The following is a 21,349-nucleotide window of genomic DNA, read 5'->3' on the forward strand; positions in this document are numbered from 1 at the left end:
ACACACAAGATGATGGACGGAATGTTGCACATTGTCAAAACATTCATCCCCAGGCACAGATCTGGGTTTAATCCATCGTTATTTTGCTCACCACGCCACCCCAGTTCAGACATGGCCATATGCAAATCAGTATTGACCCTGTGCCTCATGGGAACAGTCCAGCCCGAACTGCCAAGCCATGTCTTCCCTGGACCAGAATCAAGCATCCTAGGACCGGTTTCTGGCTATCAGCCGTAATCAGCCAGGATAGCTTGACTCCAGTGGCGAAGTGAGCACGGGACCCACGTCTGGGCATACCCTTCCCCCATAGGGCGAACAGCAAAACACACAAGATGATGGACGGAATGTTGCACATTGTCAAAACATTCACCCCAGTCACAGATCTGGGTTTAATCCATCGTTATTTTGCTCATCACGCCACCCCAGTTCAGACATGGCCATGTGCAAATCAGTCTTGACCCTGTGCCTAGTGGGAACAGTCCAGCCCGAACTGCCAAGCCATGTCTTCCCTGGACCAGAATCAAGCATCCTAGGACCGGTTTCTGGTTATCAGCCGTCATCAGCCAGGATAGCTTGACTCCAGTGGCGTAGTGACTGTTTGGCTCCAAACCCAGGAGCAGTTTTGCCCTTAAGAAAGAAGAGCACACTATCTCCAGAGGGGAGTGGCTAAAATGGGGGACTGGAGCTCCTGCAAATGGAAGATACAAGAGACAGTTTGTTTTTAGTTCACATAAAGGTTTGCAGTAAACCAAGAGAGGAAATGCTGCTATAGAACGAAGTTGTGACAAGGTAGTCAAGATTGAGTGGAGAGAATTCTCGAACCACAGGCTAGTAAACAGGATAAGTCTTCCACCTCACTGCCAACTCCTCAGAACATTCCTGGACCTGTAAAGAAAACATCTTGAAGACTCTGACAGCTGGAAGCGGAAGACTTGTGAGCTCTACTTGTTCCTAGGGACTGGAACTGTTCAGCAGTGGTCAAGTAGTTGATATCCTGTTTACCTGCTACAGAGACAGAACAATTAACCTTGAAGGAGCCCTGGCCGAGTAGAGACAAGAAGTCTACCCTGAAGACTTGAGGGCTCGAGGAGTGACCTGCAGAACCTTTCCCAGCATTTGGAAAAAGGGGTACTTAGTTATTTTTCCAACCCTGCAGGGGACCAGGACAATGTGCTGAATTTCTCCTTAGAAGGTGCATTATCTGCAGATAAGAATACCAGGTAGGCCCACCTTTGAAGTTTTCTGAAAATGCATTAACTTGAATTCTGGATCCAATAGAAGGGATGAACTTTTCAGGGCTTCTCCCTATCCACTGCTAACCATCCACAATAGGAATATGTTGATAAGCAGTAGACCCAGAAGAAGGTAAATGGGTTGAGAGAAAAACAGACACTGGATATCGCCACTGTGGCTCTTCACTCTGCTGGACAATGAGGTCTGTTGGGTCTAAGTGGATATATAAGGACAAGATTCATATATTTACTAGATAACCACTGTACTGAATGATCTAACATGTGCTTTAACAATTTTTATGCCTTCAGAATATGTCTATGTCTGAGACTCTCTGTGATTTTTAGAGTAACTCTGACATTACTGGAACTGGAATGTAAATAATATCTAAGTAGTTTGAATGTTGGCATTCTCTCACTCTGTTTTTCCAAGTACACACTCTCTTGTTCGGATATACTTTCCTGGATTCGCATCAAATTGGGTGACGGGTCACACGTCTCACGAAAAATACAGACTTTCTGTGGAGTCTGAGTCTGAGTCTGAAAAATCTTTATTTCGGCATAAGTACCATAAAAGAACAATACATAAATACAATAAAACATTTCTTTTAAAATACACAACTTGCCGTATAAATTCATTCAATTTTCATATCAATTTTAAGATAGAGACTAAAAAGTTGAACACATCATAAAGACTATTCAATCTAGTAGAAACAGTTAGGGACAGCAAAAATAATATTTCATCAATTATCCCTCTGTTATTAATTGGCAATAATTTTAACATATCTGCTTTTTACAGTTTATAACCCAATCGTCTTCGTTGGAAGAAAATACTATGCAAGAATCTGCTAACACTAAATACAATAGGTTGACTAGTGTTAGTCCAAAGAATCCTTAGAGCCTGGGAACATGATCTTACACCTAATGTTAAGCATATTGGTTTAATCCATCTCCTTCTAGCCTGTGCATATGCTGGGCAGAAGAAGAGGATATGTAGCTCATTTTCTTTTTGATTACATCCACACATGGTACATAATTCATCTTCTACATGGTTTGCCGAGTTTACACCGCCAGACCAACGTGCCAATGTTGAACCGATTTGGAGATTACCATATCTGAATTTCAGAAATAAGGTCTTTGCTAGAGGTGGTTCTATTTCATCCAAAAAGGTCTCGAAGAATGGATCATTTTTAAAGGTAAGAAACCTTGTTACAAGTGACCCACTAGATAAAGCGTTTTTGGTCATGTCTGTAATGTACGACCAAAAGCACTTTTTTACCATAGATTTTGAATGAGGTGGAAGTAAATCTGGATATTCCCAGTAATGCGTTAGACCTAGTAGGGTAAGCCAGAATTTAACATGTTTAATCCAGGGTATCACCTTGAAGCTATCAAGCTCCATAACTTCTATGAGCCCATCTCTATATACTTGCAACTCGGGTACACGCCACAGCCTGATCCATAGCAGTAAAGGACGTAGAATAATGTGATGGTCCGTTCTACGAAAATTTAAATCAAGCTGGAGCGGAACCAGAGGAGTACTTCTAGGGACTCTGACCAAACTTCTCAAAAAATTATTGTCCAAGACCCTAAAGGTATCTTTAGACCCCGGGCCCCAGATTTCAGAACCGTATAACACTGCAGGTTGAACCTTGAATTTAAAAAGTTCAACAGCAGGGGACACGGCCTTACTGGTACTTTGGCCTTGCTCTCTAAGAATGGGTTTTGTGTTCTGACTAAACATCATCTTACATTTTTCCATTTGGGCTTTCCATGTAAAATTGGAATCCAATGTTACCCCCAGATAACCAAAATGCGGAACTGAATCCAGTCTCAATCCATTTAGAGTTAAACAGCCCTTGTCAATTTTGGTTGGATTTAGAACCATACACTTTGTCTTTTTACCATTTATCTCCAATCCTTTCTTAATGCAGTAATCGTTAAAAGAATTTAAGAGAGCTTGGAGACCTTTTTTTGTCTGCGAAATCAAAATAGTATTGTCCGCAAACAATAGGGAATTAACTTTTTCGCCATTCAACTTTGGAGAATCATTCTTACATCCCTCCAAGTATAGAGGAATGTCATTCACAAATAGCGAAAACAATGTGGGGGCCAGTACACACCCCTGGCGCACACCACGTTCAATAGGGATTTTAGGTGTTAGTTCACCTTTTGGGCCCCAGCGTACTCTCGCGAAGTTGCCTCTATGGAGCTCTTGTATTTGCGCTATCAGGGTGGGTGGCATCCCTACTAAGTTCAATGTTTCCCACAGTAAATTACGTGGGACTAAATCGAATGCCGCCCTTAAGTCGACAAACGCGACATATAATTGGCCCTTTTTAATCTTGATATATTTCCAATAGAGACAACAAAAGCGGAAGATTTGGTCGATTGTACTAACTTTGGGTCTAAATCCCGCTTGGTATCTTGACAAAATTGCTTTTTCCTCCAACCAATCATTAACACGAATTAGGATATGTTTTGTATAGATTTTTTGTAATATATCCATTAGGCTTATTGGACGATAGTTTGACGGGTCCATCCTATCACCTTTCTTATAGATTAAAACAATTTCAGCCCCCTTCCAGCTCTCAGGGAAGTCTAGATTACGGGATAACACGTTACACAGATAGTTAATATAGGGAGCCCATATTTTTAATTCATGTTTATACAAGTCTCCCGGAATTTTGTCTAACCCAGGGGCTTTGGCAGACTTAATCTGGGTTATTGCCAATTCTGTTTCTCCTAGAGTAAAATCCAAGGTATCCATCGGGATGGCATCGCTTGGAATCCTGTCTATAATGGGTTCCTCGTATTTCTTATAAAGGTTAGAAAAATGGGTTACCCAGGTCTGTTCGTCTAAATAGACGTCCTTGACCACTCTACCTTGGTGGTTCCCATTCACTATCAACCTCCAAAAGGCTGTGTTATCACGTTTTTTAGCTGCAGACAGCAGATCTGCCCATTTTGCTTCTTCCCATGCCATTTTACTAGTCTTTTGGATCATTCTATAGTTATTTCTTGCTGTCATAATGTCTGGTTGTGTCTTTGATTTAATCGCGGTTAAAAGTGCCCTCTTAGACTCCCTGCAGTCCCTAGTATACCAGGGTTTACTGTGTGGCAAGTTATGTGTCTTCTGCTGCCCTTTCCTCGGCATTTTAGTAACTAAAGGCTTTAAAACATCAAAATTTTTTGATGTAACTTCATAAAATGACTGTCATTCTCCTCCTTTGGCATGTCATTTAGATATGCCCCAAAAATGCTAGCAAAGAGTTTGTAAATTTCTGATATAATTTCGCCATTATCCAGTATTAGTGGCCATTTAAGAGAACGTCTATTGTTGCTAATATGGATCTCATTTTGGTCACCATTGGTTGCTACTCCAGTCGGAACGGAAAATATGTCTCCAAATAGGGAGTCCTCAATCTGGAGGACTAGGGGGAAATGATCACTTTCTAATCTCTCTATTACCTCCATGTCAAGAAGAAATTCCCATGATGACACCGAGGCAATAATAAAATCAATGTTACTTGTGTATCTCCCTCTGTAAAAAGTATGCTTCTTCAAAATATCTGATAGTAACCGTCCATTACATGCCCTAGTGCAGTGTTCTGCACATAATCTCGTCATTTGAAGGGCCATGGGCGAACATTTGACTGGTTTGAAGTTATCTAAAGCAGGGATCCCATTTGCCTCATCTTCTTCTGAGAAGATGTCACTAAACCCCACAATGGGCTCAAAGTTGCAGTTGAAATCACCTGCCATGATAACATAATTCTCTCTAGTGTCCAAATTACCCAATAGGAGATCTAGATGGATCAGTAGGGGAGAGTCTCTTGAGATGGGTGTTGGTCTGTTGTAGACATTCACCAGATAGAGTTTTTTCCCTTTACAAACGTTGATTTTCAAAATCAGTATGTCAGGGGAGTTGGTGTCAATTACTTCTATGTCCACTCTTAGGTTGACTTTTACCCAGATCAACAACCCTCCCGAGGGTCTTCCACTCCTAGAGGGCATTGCACTAATACCATAAGATTTGTATCCTAGCCTATGTATAATTTCAACTGACCAGGTCTCTTGCAGCATACAAAAATCAAAGGTGTCAATGAAGCTTGCCCATTCCGGGTCCCTTAGATTTTTTAATACCCCAGCTATATTCCAGGAAACCAGTTTTATGGGCTGACATGCTTCCAAAGTTTTTTTCATCAAATCGTTTCCCACCTCCCCAGGTACTATAATAGAGCATTCTGGACTAGTTGTATCAGATTCTAAAGGCATCAAATCATTTTGGAGTACAACGCTTTCCCTCACTGTTGGGCTATCCCCAGTTATTGGTACCAACACAGGCAACAAACTTACATTCCCCAAAAGTTTAGTTTCACTAATGTTAACACCAGCTCTATGTAAACAAGGTTCACATCCTACTTCACCCCCCCCGACAGGCTACCGTTCTCCAACTCATTTCCATCATGCCCCTTAGACATTTGGCATCAGTCGCAGTCGTCTAAGCCGCTGAAAATGTCAAATCTATTATAAGTTTCTAAAGGTGTAAAGGGCTTTAGATGGTCCATTCTTCTGTTATTGGAGTTGGTTTGCCTGTGTGGGACACAATTCCAACCAAAAACATCAAGCGCTGGTACAGGGTTTGGGGGGTAGAAGGTCTCCACAGGATTGGGTCTAGTAAGTGGTTGTATCATTTGATGTGAATTACCAGCCCTCTGCATAGCTGGTGGATAAAGACAGGGTATAGTTTGAGATGTTATGTGCGAGGCTGGTTGTTGCTGGAAGGGAAAAACCACAGACCTGGGATAAAAATATGTCAACGGTCTGGGTATTATGCAGCTACTTGTAATGCCCATGGGCCAATTTAGTACAAATTGAACTGCATTAGAATCCCTAAAATTTACAACCACCACGTCGCCCTCGATATTTTTTGGTCTACTTCCCAACCATTGAAGGCGTCGGACATGGACAATTTCGCCATTTATATGGGGTGCTATTGGCCTGTATAGGCGTAGCCAATGCATTATCTTGTTTTTTAATTGTACAAAACCCTCCCTCTTGCTAGTTTGTAACACCGGGACCCCTGTTAAGACTACCACAAAGGGCACTGCCTCTGGTGGTGATTCTGGGTTTGGTACCGGTTTGGGCCTTCCCCATCTTGGCTTTGGTCCCCCCACCTCCGCCGATTGGCTTTCATTTGGAATATTAACTGTATTATTAGATGGTTTGTTTACAGCAGCAAGTGGTATAGAGGCCGTTTTATTATCTAGATTTTTTGGGGGCGGGGTTGGTTGAACAGTTGTTATAATGTTCCCTTTGGGCACCAAAATAGGAGAATTCGTCAACAGAGTAGAATTAGCTGGTGGAGCTAGAGCGGCTGGGCTAGGCTTGGTCACGCTAGATGTTTTCAGCGTTTCTGGATTCAGTTTTTTTGAGTTTGCATCGCCCTTCTTTCCCAGAGCACGCTCAAGTGAGCTTAATCTTAATTCTACTTCAATCAACCTCTCCAAAATCGATGCAGAATATGTCCTAATTAGGCCTTCTATGGAGTCTAAAGTAGCAGAATCGCTAACTATAGGGGGCACTATAGACATCACAGAGACTTCAGCAATATCCTCCATGTCTGTAGGCATAGCAGGCGGTGGCGGGGATGCAATAATAATAGGCCCTTCAGTAGCGGATGAAATAGTTTCAATACTAGCTACAGGAATCTTCTTCTTTTTCCCAAAATCTGAATGACTTATTTTTGGTTGTAATGGGACCCCCCCTTTTCGCCTTCTTTTACATGGGGGTGGCCCATGTACCTTTGAAACTAACATGGATTTCTTTGCTTTACTGCACACTATTTTAGGTGGTATAAGAGTGGGAGATTTTAAAACAATGGGAGTACTCGTGTGTGTACTAACATCAGAACCAATCATGTCCAGTTGAAGAGAGTTGGTTATACAGGGAGTAATAGCAACTGGTTCCACAGGTTGGCTATCAGTTATATGGAGAATGACATCTGTTAACTGGGAACTTACACTAACATTCGGGGAAGGTAAGGATAATGGTGACATGCGCCGGTTTTTTAAACTTTCCACAGAGCGGCGGCGATCCGCACGTCGCTCTGCCGGGACAATTTCCAATGGAATGTCTGGAGAAGCTTTAATAAAATAATCATCAAGGGTTTTGTTTAGCGACGCTCCCTGTTTCTCTGTCATGGTGAAAAAAAAATTAAAAAATATAACCATCCACAAACAATGAGTTCTAAGGGCACAAAAGCACAAGGATATAATAGCAGAGAAGCACGATAAAAATTACCAAGGAGTAATGTCCAGTCCGGTCTCGATGGTTCTCGGAGGGTCTCAGAGGGTCCGCCCTTAGTCCGGGCTTTGTTACGGGATATGTCCCGCACACGCGTCCCGCTAACGCGTGGGTGCACCAGATCTTATACGTTCTATAAAAAAAGGGGGCGGAGTCACGGGAAGAGGCGGCAGGTGTGCTCGATGGGTCACGCACAGCCTGCCGGGCCTCGCAGTCCCGTTCTCCTTCAGCAACAACTCTCCCCCTCACAGAGTCCAATGTCCAGCGGGGCTCCAAACGGGCAGCAAACAGCACGGGATCACAAACTCCTTGACGAGCGGCTCCCGCGAAGCGGGGGCCGCGAGGAGTTATAAGACACACAGGGCAGAGGGCGGAGACACGGGAAGAGGCGGCAGGTGTGCTCGATGGGTCACGCACAGCCTGCCGGGCCTCGCAGTACCGTTCTCCTTCAGCAACAACTCTCCCCCTCGCAGAGTCCAATGTCCAGCGGGGCTCCAAACGGGCAGCAAACAGCACGGGATCACAAACTCCTTGATGAGCGGCTCCCGCGAAGCGGGGGCCGCGAGGAGTTATAAGACACACAGGGCAGAGGGCGGAGACACGGGAAGAGGCGGCAGGTGTGCTCGTTGGGTCACGCACAGCCTGCCGGGCCTCGCAGTCCCGTTCTCCTTCAGCAACAACTCTCCCCCTCGCAGAGTCCAATGTCCAGCGGGGCTCCAAACGGGCAGCAAACAGCACGGGATCACAAACTCCTTGACGAGCGGCTCCCGCAAAGCGGGGGCCGCGAGGAGTTATAAGACACACAGGGCAGAGGGCGGAGACACGGGAAGAGGCGGCAGGTGTGCTCGATGGGTCACGCACAGCCTGCCGGGCCTCGCAGTCCCGTTCTCCTTCAGCAACAACTCTCCCCCTCGCAGAGTCCAATGTCCAGCGGGGCTCCAAACGGGCAGCAAACAGCACGGGATCACAAACTCCTTGACGAGCGGCACCACTGTACTGAATGATCTAACATGTGCTTTAACAATTTTTATGCCTTCAGAATATGTCTATGTCTGAGACTCTCTGTGATTTTTAGAGTAACTCTGACATTACTGGAACTGGAATGTAAATAATATCTAAGTAGTTTGAATGTTGGCATTCTCTCACTCTGTTTTTCCAAGTACACACTCTCTTGTTCGGATATACTTTCCTGGATTCACATCAAATTGGGTGACGGGTCACACGTCTCACGAAAAATACAGACTTTCTGTGGAGTCAAACAAGGGTGTGTGCTGGCCCCTCTTTTGTTCAATCTTTTTATCTCTGACTTATACCACCTATTGGATAAGGCCAACTCTCATCCCCCTTTTCACTTGGTGGATCCCGAATCAGTAGTTTGCTTTACGCCGACAATCTTGTTTTATTCAGCCACATGAGGGTCGGTCTACAGAGACTTCTTGACCAGCTGCTTTCTTTCACATCAAGTAATGCTCTGGAATTAAATCTTTCAAAAATGACAGCTATCACCTTCGGGAATCGGAAGCAGCAAACCGGTGGGTGGTTCTTCGACAGCAAAAAAAAAAAAACAGTGACATCGTATAAATATCAGGGCATCTACATGGATTCCAAGGGCTCTTTTGTAAAACAGAAAGAAGTAGTCAAAGCAAAAGCATTGTCCCTTGAAGCAGCAACAATGAAACTTTTGGCACAGCTACTTGGCCCAAGCCTATCCCCACTCCTGACAGTCATGAAGGCAAAGGTTACAAACTGTCTAACCTACGGCCAAGAAATAATGTTGGGGAGCAATTTGTCAATGCTGAATAAAACAACATTACAATTGGGGGTGGGGTTGCACACTACTCACACACCAGCAGGATCGCCCCTAAGGACTGTGGTAAGTGTAGTTCGTGTTCCACGATGCATCTTCTTTCGATTCTCTGCTATCTTCGCTATCTTCGCCAATCCCTGGACACGTGTTTTGGGGTATTTACCCCTCATCAGCAGGGATTAGGCCGTGTTCTGGGGTTGCCGGTGGCTGCCAAATATTGCCAGGTTCAGTACCACTCAGGCGCGCAGGTGCGGGGTCCCAGGCTCGTCAGCCAACTGCTCGAGGGAGCTTTAACATTACAATTGGGGGTGGGGTTGCACACTACTCACACACCAGCGGGATTGCCCCTAAGGACTGTGGTAAGTGTAGTTTGTGTTCCACAATGCATCTTCTTTCGATTCTCTGCTATCTTCGCTATCTTCGCCAATCCCTGGAACGATCTGAAATCGTCATCTCCAGCTCAGATCAGGCTCGAGTTCGGTCTTCTGAACCATGAGGGCGTCGGAGCAGGTGCATTCATCAAGCTGTGCCACAGACTGCGTAATTCAAGGAAAGGAAGCCTGGAGACCAAGTTGTGGCAAGAAATATCAACAGGTCAACCCAGTCAAAAACACAGATGTTTCCTTGACCACTCTTTGAAACTGTTGAGGCCGTGGACAATTGGGGAACCAACTCGCCCCAGCAGGCACTAAAATTGTCCATTAAAAGAAGTGTTCGCCTCTGGTCTTTTTATCAGGTCAGGGCACAATTGTCTAAAAGAAAACATGCCTGGTCTATAATCACTGAGCTCAAACCCGGATCAGAGGCCCCATATCTTTCGAGCACTTATGCAGCTGTCTGGAAGAAAAGATTTATGGCGAGGATGGGCGAATGGCCGTTTTTAAAACATTTGCCTGCATGGCGTTGCTCAAATGGGGACACTAATTGTAGGGGCTGCGGTCATCACTCGGAAACAATTGTGTGTTTGCCCTGCATTTCTCAAGGATAGAAGGCGGTTGTTGCGAGGTGAATGGATCAAGCATGGCGTCCGATCATGCCGGCAAGCCATTATATCAGCAATGAACCCCAACAACACAATGCTCAATGTTAAGTTTGCAAAATTTGTTTTCCAAACTGCAAAAAAACTTGACTCCGTAGGTTTGCAGGAACCATCGCCACGATCTTCAAACTCATGACCGGTCTGGGACCCCTTGTCCCCTATTAAACTCCAAGACTCTTACTGGTGGAGCCTTTGCATGTTTTACCAAATAAAAAATGTTCCTCAGAAGATACCACTATCTAAAATATATTGTATGTGTCATGAAAATTTCAAGTCTTTTAAAAAAATGAGGATACTTTACTCTTTCACATATAGGGTATCCAAAAGTGGATAAGGAAATGTGAGTTAATTGCCCTGCAAAAATGCATCTGAAACAGTACTTTAATTGTTGAAGTTAATTTCCAAAATCCAGTTGAATGTCTAAGAATAATTCTCTCTATAGAGTTTGAAATTCCTCAATTACACCTGACGCCTTTATCCAAGCTGTGCCAATGTTCCAAGATTTTGCCATGCTGAAAACTGGCTCAGCAGGACCTCGTTTATAATAAAGGTATTTAGCCTCATAGAACCCTGCCTGGCTAAAGCTTCCAGCCTTGTCACACTGATGGATTTTGAAAACCAAAAATGTTACTCAGTGCAAATGTAAGACTTGTTTGGGGTAGGTGGCAAATATATCCCAGCAGCAGAGCAACCTCAGTGGATAAGAAATCCAGTTGGGTCCCTCTCTGAGCTTTTGTCACCAAAACCTATTACTTCAGCTGGAGCTCAACAAGGACATATGCAACTTCGAGGGAGCCCATATGGTTTCAGCTTCAGATCTTTCCTCAAAAGACGACATTGATCTCCAAAAATTAGATAAGTCATATTGTACAAACTATGGCAAGTAAGATTCTCTTGCTTTAGCCGACCTCAAGTTCAAGTTCAAGTTCAGGCATTTATAAAGCGCACTACTCACCCAGAGGGTCTCAAGGCGCTAGAGGGAGGGGTTCACTGTTTATCGAATAGCCAAGTTTTCAGTTCTTTTCTGAAGGAGATGTGATTCTGCGTAAGGCGGAGGTGGGTGGGGAGTGAGTTCCAGGTCTTGGCAGCCAGGAAGGAGAAGGATCTGCCACCCATGGTGGTTTTTCGGATGCGCGGGACTGCGGCGAGGGCTTGATTGGATGATCTTAGTTGGCGGGTGGGATAGTAGAAGGACAGTCGGGTGTTGAGGCATTCGGGTCCTAGATTATAAAGGGCCTTGTGTGCGTGGGTAAGAAGGCGGAAAGTAATTCTTTTGTTGACGGGAAGCCAGTGGAGGTTTTTTAAGTGACCGGTGATGTGCTCTTGGCGCGGGATGTCTAATATGAGTCTCGCTGATGCGTTTTGGATGCGCTGGATCTTTTTCTGCAATTTTGTTGTAATTCCGGCGTAGAGTGTGTTGCCATAGTCCAGTCGACTCGTGACCAGTGCATGGGTGACAGTCTTTCTTGTTTCGAGGGGGATCCAGCGGAAGATCTTTTTGAGAATGCGAAGGACGTTGAAGCAGGAGGACGATACGGCGTTGACTTGTCTGGACATTGAGAGAGAGGAGTCTAGAATGAAGCCAAGGTTACGTGCATGGTCTGTGGGTGTGGGCGCTGATCCCAAAGCGGAAGGCCACCAGGAGTCGTCCCAAGCTGAGGGGGAGGATCCAAGGATGAGCACCTCCGTTTTGTCTGAGTTGAGTTTTAAGCGGCTCTGTTTCATCCATTCGGCTACTTCTTTCATCCCTTCGTGAAGGTTGTTTTTGGCGGTGTTGGGGTCTTTGGTGAGGGAAAGGATTAGCTGGGTGTCGTCGGCGTAGGAGATGATGTTGAGGTTGTGTTGACGTGCGATGGAGGCGAGGGGACTCATGTAGACGTTGAAGAGGGTGGGACTGAGTGAGGAGCCTTGAGGTACGCCGCAGATGACTTCGGTGGGCTCTGAGTAGAAAGGGGGGAGTCGGACTCTCTGGGTTCTCCCGGCTAGGAACGAGATGATCCAGTCCAAGGCTTTTCCTTGTATGCCGATGTTGTTGAGGCGTTGTATGAGGGTGTTGTGACAGACAGTGTCGAAGGCGGCGGAGAGGTCGAGTAGAATGAGGGCCACTGTTTCACCGTTGTCCAGGAGTGCTCGGATGTCGTCGGTCGCCGCAATGAGGGCGGTTTCGGTGCTGTGTTTGGCTCGAAAGCCGTTCTGTGAGGGATCCAGGGAGTTGTTGGATTCAAGGAAGGCTGTGAGTTGGCTGTTGACGGCTTTCTCGATGACTTTGGCCGGGAAAGGGAGGAGGGAAATGGGTCGGTAGTTTTTCAGTTCTGATGGGTCTGCAGTTGGTTTTTTCAGAAGGGCGCTGAGTTCGGCGTGTTTCCATATTTCTGGAAAGGTGGCGGAGTTGAAGGAGCAGTTGATGACATCGCGGAGTTGGGGAGCGATGATGGAGTCAGCTTTGTTGAAGATGTAGTGGGGACAGGGGTCAGAAGGTGAGCCAGAGTGGATTGAGTTCATGAGGCGAATGGTATCTTCGATGGTGATTGGGTTCCAGGAGTTGAGGTAGTTAGTTGGAGGGGTGGGATCAGAAAGGGGTGGGGTGAGTTGGTCATTGGGAATATTCTTGAAGCTGTTGTGGATGTCGGCAATTTTGTTGTAGAAGAAGGAGGATAGCGCATCACAGAGGTCTTGGGAGTTAGTGATGTCGTTGGATGCTGCGGGAGGGTTGGTGAATTCTTTGACGATATTGAAGAGTTCCTTGCTGTTATGAGAATTGTTGTCGAGATGGTCCTTAAGTGCTGATTTCTTGGCGGATCGAATCAGTTGGTGGTGTTTGCGGGTGGCTGTCTTGAGGGAGGCCATGTTGTCTGAGGTTGGTTCTTTTCTCCAAATCTTCTCCAGGGTGCGGCATGTCTTCTTGGATTTTTTAAGGTCATCGTTGAACCAGGGAGCCCTTTTGCTGAATGATTTCAACTGGTGTTTTTTCAGGGGTGCTAGTTCGTCCGCACTGTGGGTAATCCATTGCCTGAGGTTTGTGGCCGCTTGGTCTGGGTCCATTGTTAGGGTGGGAGTGTTTTGGCTGAGTGATGCGAGGAGTTGGTCGGTGGTGATTTTGTTCCATTTTCTTCGGGGAATGGGTTGTGGACGGTTGTGGGTCAGGGTTGTTTTGTAGCTGAAGTGAACACAGCTGTGATCCGTCCAGTGGAGAGCTGTAGTGTGATCGAAGGAGATGTGCTTGCTGGAGGTGAAGATAGGGTCGAGCGTGTGTCCGGCTGTGTGAGTGGGGGTGTCAACAAGTTGTTTGAGTCCGAGATTGGACAGGTTGTCCAGGAGGGTGGTGGTGTTGTTGTCGAGAATGTTGTCAAGGTGGTAGTTGAGGTCTCCTAGAAGAATGTAGTTCTCGGAGGCGAGGGCGTGCGGGCTGACGAAGTCAGTGATGTCGTCGCTGAATTGAGATCGGGTGCCTGGGGGCCTGTAGATGAGGGTTCCTCTGAGGGTGGTCCTGGGGTCGGTGTGGATCTGAAAGTGGAGGTGTTCGGCGGTTGCAAGATTGTCGTCAGAGCTGGTTGTAATTTTGATGGTGTTTCTATGGACGATGGCGATGCCTCCTCCAGTTTGATCGGTGCGGTCTTTTCGAATGATCTTGTAAGTGTCCGGTATGGCTATGGCGATGTCGGGGGCAGAAGATGCATTCATCCATGTTTCAGTGAGGAAGGCGATGTCAGGTGACGCAGTGTCGATTAGGTCCCAGAGTTCGGTTGCGTGTCTGTGGACCGAGCGGGTGTTCAGTAGGATGCATTTCAAGTCGTTGGGTTCGGAGCTGAGTGTGGAGGAAGTGTGTTTGGTGAGGGTTCTGAAGCAGTTGAACTTACAGGAGAGGCAGGAGAATGGGCCGTGGGTACGTCCTGGGGTAGCTTCGCAGCAAAGTGGGGTGCGTCCGGCGTTGAGGGCGAGGAGAGTAGCGGCATCATAAGTGACTCTGGGGGGTTGGGAGCGGCATAGGGCAGGGGGACGGGCGCTGGGCGCGGTCCAGGCTCGGACGGGCGAAGACGGGCTTACCTTTGGCGCACCTTCGGCGCGACCGCTGCGCGTGGACGCTGCGCGCGATTGCATCTGTCATATGTGGATAGTGGAAGGGGAGGGGCGAGGTAGGGTCAGCTGTGAGGCGGGGGGCGGGGTGTACAGACGGGCCAGGAGGCAGAACAACAAACAGTAAAATGGCCGCAGGATAAACACGAAGATTCCAGGCGCAGGACGAATAAAGTTACAGCAGTGGGCACTGGGAGCAATCAAGCGCTAAGATTATAAAGCGCACTGATGAATATGTTCTTTTAAATACAAAGCGAGGCTTACGATATGCAGCAGGCACTTCGCATGTAATTATGGCAATCAAACAGCTGATTTCTATGAAGCGCTACGAGACAAATGATGCACAGAGGAAATGGGCTTTAAAGCGTCACAGGAGATGCAAATAACCAAGCAATGCGCGCTGCTGTCAAAGCACAGATACTTAAGTGGCGAGGGAGCGTGGTGGAGCGGCCGCTTCTGAGTGAATCAGGACGGACACAGCGCTTCACTAGGCAGGACACTCCGGATCTACTCGTGGGAGGGAGGGTCAGCTGTGAGGCGGGGGGCGGGGTGTACAGACGGGCCAGGAGGCAGAACAACAAACAGTAAAATGGCCGCAGGATAAACACGAAGATTCCAGGCGCAGGACGAATAAAGTTACAGCAGTGGGCACTGGGAGCAATCAAGCGCTAAGATTATAAAGCGCGCTGATGAATATGTTCTTTTAAATACAAAGCGAGGCTTACGATATGCAGCAGGCACTTCGCATGTAATTATGGCAATCAAACAGCTGATTTCTATGAAGCGCTACGAGACAAATGATGCACAGAGGAAATGGGCTTTAAAGCGTCACAGGAGATGCAAATAACCAAGCAATGCGCGCTGCTGTCAAAGCACAGATACTTAAGTGGCCAGGGAGCGTGGTGGAGCGGCCGCTTCTGAGTGAATCAGGACGGACACAGCGCTTCACTAGGCAGGACACTCCGGATCTACTCGTGGGAGGGAGGGTCAGCTGTGAGGCGGGGGGGCGGGGTGTACAGACGGGCCAGGAGGCAGAACAACAAACAGTAAAATGGCCGCAGGATAAACACGAAGATTCCAGGCGCAGGACGAATAAAGTTACAGCAGTGGGCACTGGGAGCAATCAAGCGCTAAGATTATAAAGCGCGCTGATGAATATGTTCTTTTAAATACAAAGCGAGCTTACGATATGCAGCAGGCACTTCGCATGTAATTATGGCTCCTCCACTCCATTGTGGTTGGTATGATTGTACCTAGGTCCTGGTCAACTGCAAATTGAAACTTTACATTTGTGCTTTATATTTTCTGGGCATGTTTGCCTTAACATTTCCCATATCTGGTTCCCCTTATTCAGTTTTAATCACTTTAGTGTATTTTTGCTCATTACATTTTTCTCTTCATAAATTGGTTGGGAAATTGTATGCTGTTGTTTTCTTGACTTCAAAGTTTTTGGGTAGTGCTTGAATTTAACACACATTTCTCAGGACAATTGCCGTCTGCTCGTGCCTCGGCTGCCAGAGGTTTGAACAACAACTTGCTAAGTATGGAGTAGTATGGAGTAGTAGTCTAGTATTATTAGATTGTGTTTAAGTTGGCAGTGGCACCACTTCCGAAAATAATAACCCTATGTATGAGACAAGGGCTCAAAGGAGCAGGGCCTATCCTGTTCTAGAAATGAGTTTGGAGTGGTTCTAGGCACGTTTGGCACTGTCTCTTTCTTTCTCCTATGGATAAACCCAAAACTCTTACTTCAGTCATACAATTTATTATTGGTGCTCAAAAGAGTTTTGATCTGCCTTTTAGTCCTTATTTCCTCCTGCAATTCAAGCTTTCACTGGGACCAGGTCAGAGAGTCTGAGCTTAGACTTCAGAGCCCCTGTAATAATCCAAACATCCAAGATTCAAAAGTGATTTATAGATCTCAAACCATAGAAAGGGATGCTTCTGATTGTCAGAGAGAAACCCACCAAGACTGTTATATTAAGATCATATCTATCAGACTACAAATATTACGTGCAGGTGCAGCCTTCAAAATGGAGCAAGCCAGATAACTATCTGTTTACAGCTGAAAATCCACAACGATTTCTTGGAAAACTCGGCTTCAGCAGCTAGGGACTTCCCCTTGCTTGAATATAGATTTGACCAAGAACTCATGGAGTTTTCAAAGAACTGAGACTCTTTGATGACGTTATTATGTCCACCTTTACGTCAATCTTGGCACCTTCAAGGTATAAATATGCCCACACTTGCCTTAGCAAACACACATTGGTTTGGAGCAGTTCGACTATCTACTTGCCCGACTCATCATGCTATAGCAAGTGCCGAAGGAAGCCGACCCTCCAGCAGGCGCACTGAGAGAGACGCTGTCTTTTCTCTGGCCGAGAAATCCAGCTCCAGTGTTTCCAAGCTATACTTGCGGGTTGTTGGGAAATCGATTCCCAAGACAGAGATAACAGACCTCCTTCATTTTAAACCAAGGTATGGAGCTGATTAGACCCTAAGAGAAATCTTGGATAGACTCTTGGCAAAGAATACAAATTTATGCTACACCTCACTTACTTCTTCCCTCATACTAGACTTAGGTTAGGTACATCGGGATAGGCGTATTTTAGAAGCACCAGTTGAGTACTTTTTTAGCCTTTGTTATTTATCTATGTTTTTATCTATGGTCTAGAAACCATACCATGCTTTTACAGTATTATTTTATAATACTCTTCTTGCTGTATGCATTATACTTTACAGCCAGTATTACGATTGTAGCAGTTCATTTCTTCTGCATGAGAAAGAAGACTGTTCAATAAGTACTTTTATTGAAAACGCCCATCTCTCTATTTCTCTACACCTCTGGTGAAACGAAGCATGCACGAATGACTGAGTATAATATCTATCTATTGTTGCCACAACTCTGAAGGTCAGTTTTATCTTAGGACACAAAGTTGTCATATTTATGCGGTTGTCAGAAACTAAATCCCTTCTTGCTTATTCGAGAAAGTTTCTAGTTACCTCGGAGCTAGCTGGCACTCACAATTAAGTTTAATATATTCGATAGAGACCTAGTAGACATAAGTCCTACGTGAAATCTATAGGATATATTATTCCAATGCGCAGAGCCTACACTACAATCTGTGGAACAGTCCTTTGGTGGAAACAGAGGGTCATTCTCTGTTTGGCTGTGCCTGCTTGCCTGCCAGATGAACTGAGACCAATTCTGTACTGGTTTGATCACCATGTCTAGAGATTTTCTTCTGCTTGAATGAGATGTCTGTGATGAAAGTTCATCCACCTCAAAGGTGAATGCACTTCTATCACTGTTGAATGCTGAGTGGGTAGCCATGTCCTTTTTCCCACTTGGCATTCTTTTTTGTTTTTCAGCAACAACCCCCACCAAAGTGGGGGTTGTTGTTTAAAAACAAATCATACAGGGCTCTGACAGAGAGGTTGTTTTCCCCTGTGTGTCAGAGCCATTGTTTTATTTCCCTGACTGGGCCCGCCATGCCTTTAAAATCAGTGGCCATGGCTATGCCCTAAATAGGGTGGGGGCACTGTGTCCCTTTGACTACTGGCTCACGGGCCAGTTGTCTGATGAAATATTGCACACAAGGGGGGCGTGGCCATGGAGGCGATCAAGATGGCAGCCTCAGCCTGCAGCTCCGCCGGTCGAGCTTTACAAATATTACATTTCTGAGATGTAGTGCCATCCTTTCAGCAGCGTACAATTGCCATCTGCCCCTTACATCCGTTGCAACAGCCTGGGACCCTGCGGGACGCTGACGGTGGCACACTGGCCTGGCGGTGAATGATCCGGCGCTGGGGGAGAGCTCGGCCTTGCTGCATTTCCACGAGGTGATCCAGCAACCCTGACATCGCGGTGAGTGCGGCCTTGGGGGGGGTCCGGCACCGCCGTACACGCTATCCCTGCTGATCCTTCGGGCTCTCCCCCCCATCCCTCCCGCTGCGGCTCCCTGCTCGGTCCCGGCTGCGGAGCGTGATCGGGTCCTCCCAGCCTCTTGTGCGCTTCCGCGCTGGGGCCTGGATTTTGGGCTGCGGCGCGAGGTGAAGCGGGTTAGCACGGAGGCCCTCACCACCTGACTGCAGGCAGTGGTGGTGCCGGACCCTACCAGGTACGCAGACTCCCCCTCAACCTGCCATGAGGGGGGGTTGCCTGACCTGGGGGCTGCGTATGGACATGTAATAGGCGGCACCTCAGCTCCGCCTTCTGGATATATTTTTTGAAGCCGCCTGCTGCCCTGATTGTCCGCGATCTCCCCCACAAGCCAACACATGCAAGGGGCTTGCCAGTATATGCGGATGGGCTCCGCCAACTTTTGTACACATTGGGGTCCAGACCACGGAATGCCTGCCTAGCTATAGCCTACACCAGCACTCAACAGATTGCCTGCCACTGAGTGGGTGGTGATCATTTTATAGCGCGCCACCTTCCATTTTCCTCTGCGCTCTGCCTGTGCCCTGCCATTACTCTGGTTGATTTCCTCAAGTGACTCCTCCTGTGTTCTGGCCTGCCTGCTTTCGTTCACCCATCATCACCATGACTGCCCCTGTGCCGCCATTTGCCGAGTTTCCATCCTGCTGCCCTGCGCCTAGGCAGAATTTTCTCCTGTGCGGGGCCTGCTGCACTCCTTCTCGGCTGTGGCCTTGCCAGTCCAATGGCACTTCGCCTCTCAATATAGGTGATATGGGGAAGAAGAACCCCAACCAACGCAAACTGAACTTTGACAAGACTCTCTGCCCCACCTCAGAGGCACCCCTGGGTTCATCTAATGGGGCCATGGTCTCCAATGACTCGGAGAGCGCCGCCTCTCTCACAACAGCTATGTTGAACAAAATGAAGGCCGGTTTCAAATCACTCGATAGCCGATTTGATGACCTTGACAAAAAGCTGGCGGAGATGGGGTCTAAGGTGCAGGCGCATGACTGGAGGCTAGACTTGGTTGAGGCAAGTGTTTTGGTTATTGAAGATGGCGCTTCGGCCTCGCTGAAATGGCTGGACAGGGTAGAGAAAATCCTCAAGGACGTTGCCATCAAGACTGAGGACTTGGAGGCCCGCAGCCATTGGAATAATATTCACATCATTGGAGTTGTGGAGACGACCTCCATTGGGCGTATGGACGTCTTTGTGGAGAAATTGCTCACTGAGCTGTTCGACAGAGACACGTTCACTCAGGGCTTTGTGGTGGAGCAAGCCCACAGATCTCTGGGGCCACGTCCTCGGCCTGGTCTCCCACCATGACCTATCATTGCCAGACTCATGAACTTTCGGGATAGAGATGCTGCTCTCCGTTTGGCCCGAGACATGGGTGATATTCAGTGGCTAGGGAGCAAACTGGATTTTTTTCCGGATTTCACCATCATGGTCCAGGAGGCAAGGTGCAAATTCAATGGTGTCAAGGCTACCTTGAAAAACCTCAGCCTTAGATACGGCGTGCTCTATCCTGCAAGGTTGGGGGTTGATGTGGAGGGCAGATTTCACATCTTTGATACCCGCACAGAGGCGCAGGAAATCTGCCAGGAATATAGGAAAAACAACTCAGGGGCTGCTACCGTGCCGAGGGCGGACTCTCCATCTCAGGGGGGTTCGCAAAATAGCGTTGATCTTTTTTCTGAACCTGTAACTGGTTGACTGGTTATTATCACTGTGATCTGCTGTGCTTAATGCCTTCATTTAATTCCTATTTGCTTGATGACATGTTTTTATTGTATGCCCGACCGGCAGCGCGTTGCCGCGCCCTATGGTGAATACCAACAATTTTCTGATTGGTATTGTTTGTTTGCGTAGTGCTTACTCTTTTTCTATTGTATTGGTATTGTGTACACTGCACTCGTATTTGGCCAGGATAATTGGGGTTTGCCTCTTGGGGAATTGCTTGAGGCTGGGTGGTGGGTCGGGGTGGGGTGTTTGCTCAGTTACATTGCTTCTTTTCGAATAATTGCTTGTTTTGTTCTTTTATGGCTGTGGTTTTGCGTGCATCATGACTCAACTCTAATTTGGTTTTTCCGATGGTTAAGCTAGGGCACCAGCCTGGTCCTCCCGGGCTCTCCCTGATGTTGTGGAATGTTAGAGGACTAAATAACAACAAGAAGCGGAGACAAGTCCTCAACTATATTCTTAGACACAACATTGATATTGTATTTATACAGGAGACCCATCTGTCCACGAATAATTGCTTGTTTTGTTCTTTTATGGCAGTGGATTTGCGTGCATCATGACTCAACTCTAATTTGGTTTTTCCGATGGTTAAGCTAGGACACCAGCCCGGTCCTTCCGGGCTCTCCCTAATGTCGTGGAATGTTAGAGGACTAAACAACACCAAGAAGCGGAGACAAGTCCTCCACTATATTCTTAGACACAACATTGTTATTATATTTATACAGGAGACCCATCTGTCCACCTCTGACCCTTCTCACATTGCTAAGAGCTGGGGCTCTCATAGATTCTTTTCCAACTACAGTAGGTATTCCAGGGGAGTTGCCATATTCATACATAAACGCGTCCCCTTTGCACTACAAAAGATCTTGACGGATGTAGAGGGTCGCTCCTTGATTGTTACTGGTACCCTTTTGGGACATAAGATCACGTTTGTTGGGGTTTATGGCCCCAATGTAGACTCCCCATCTTTCTTTAATGACCTACAGGTGCGGCTCCTCACATTTGACCCTGGACTGTTGATAGTTGGGGGCGATTTTAATCTGTTGTTAGACCCGGCCAGAGACAGAACCTCCTCTGCTCCTGATACTAAGCCTCGATCCCGACGAATCCTTCTCGACTTTTGCACTCACTTCTCCTTGATAGACATTGAAAACAAACTGCATCCACATTTCCCGGACTTTACCCACTACTCAGGGTTTCACAATACATAGACCAGAATAGATTAC

General features: G+C 46.8%; 1 protein-coding gene across 1 annotated transcript in view; it reads right to left on the reverse strand.

The window, feature by feature from the left end:
* SOCS2 (suppressor of cytokine signaling 2) overlaps positions 1 to 21,349 on the reverse strand; it is a 316,203-nt gene that overhangs the window by 93,915 nt on the left and 200,939 nt on the right. The window lies entirely within an intron of this gene.

Source organism: Lissotriton helveticus, chromosome 1_1 (genome assembly GCF_964261635.1).
Source record: "Lissotriton helveticus chromosome 1_1, aLisHel1.1, whole genome shotgun sequence".
In the NCBI taxonomy this organism is placed as follows: domain Eukaryota; kingdom Metazoa; phylum Chordata; class Amphibia; order Caudata; family Salamandridae; genus Lissotriton; species Lissotriton helveticus.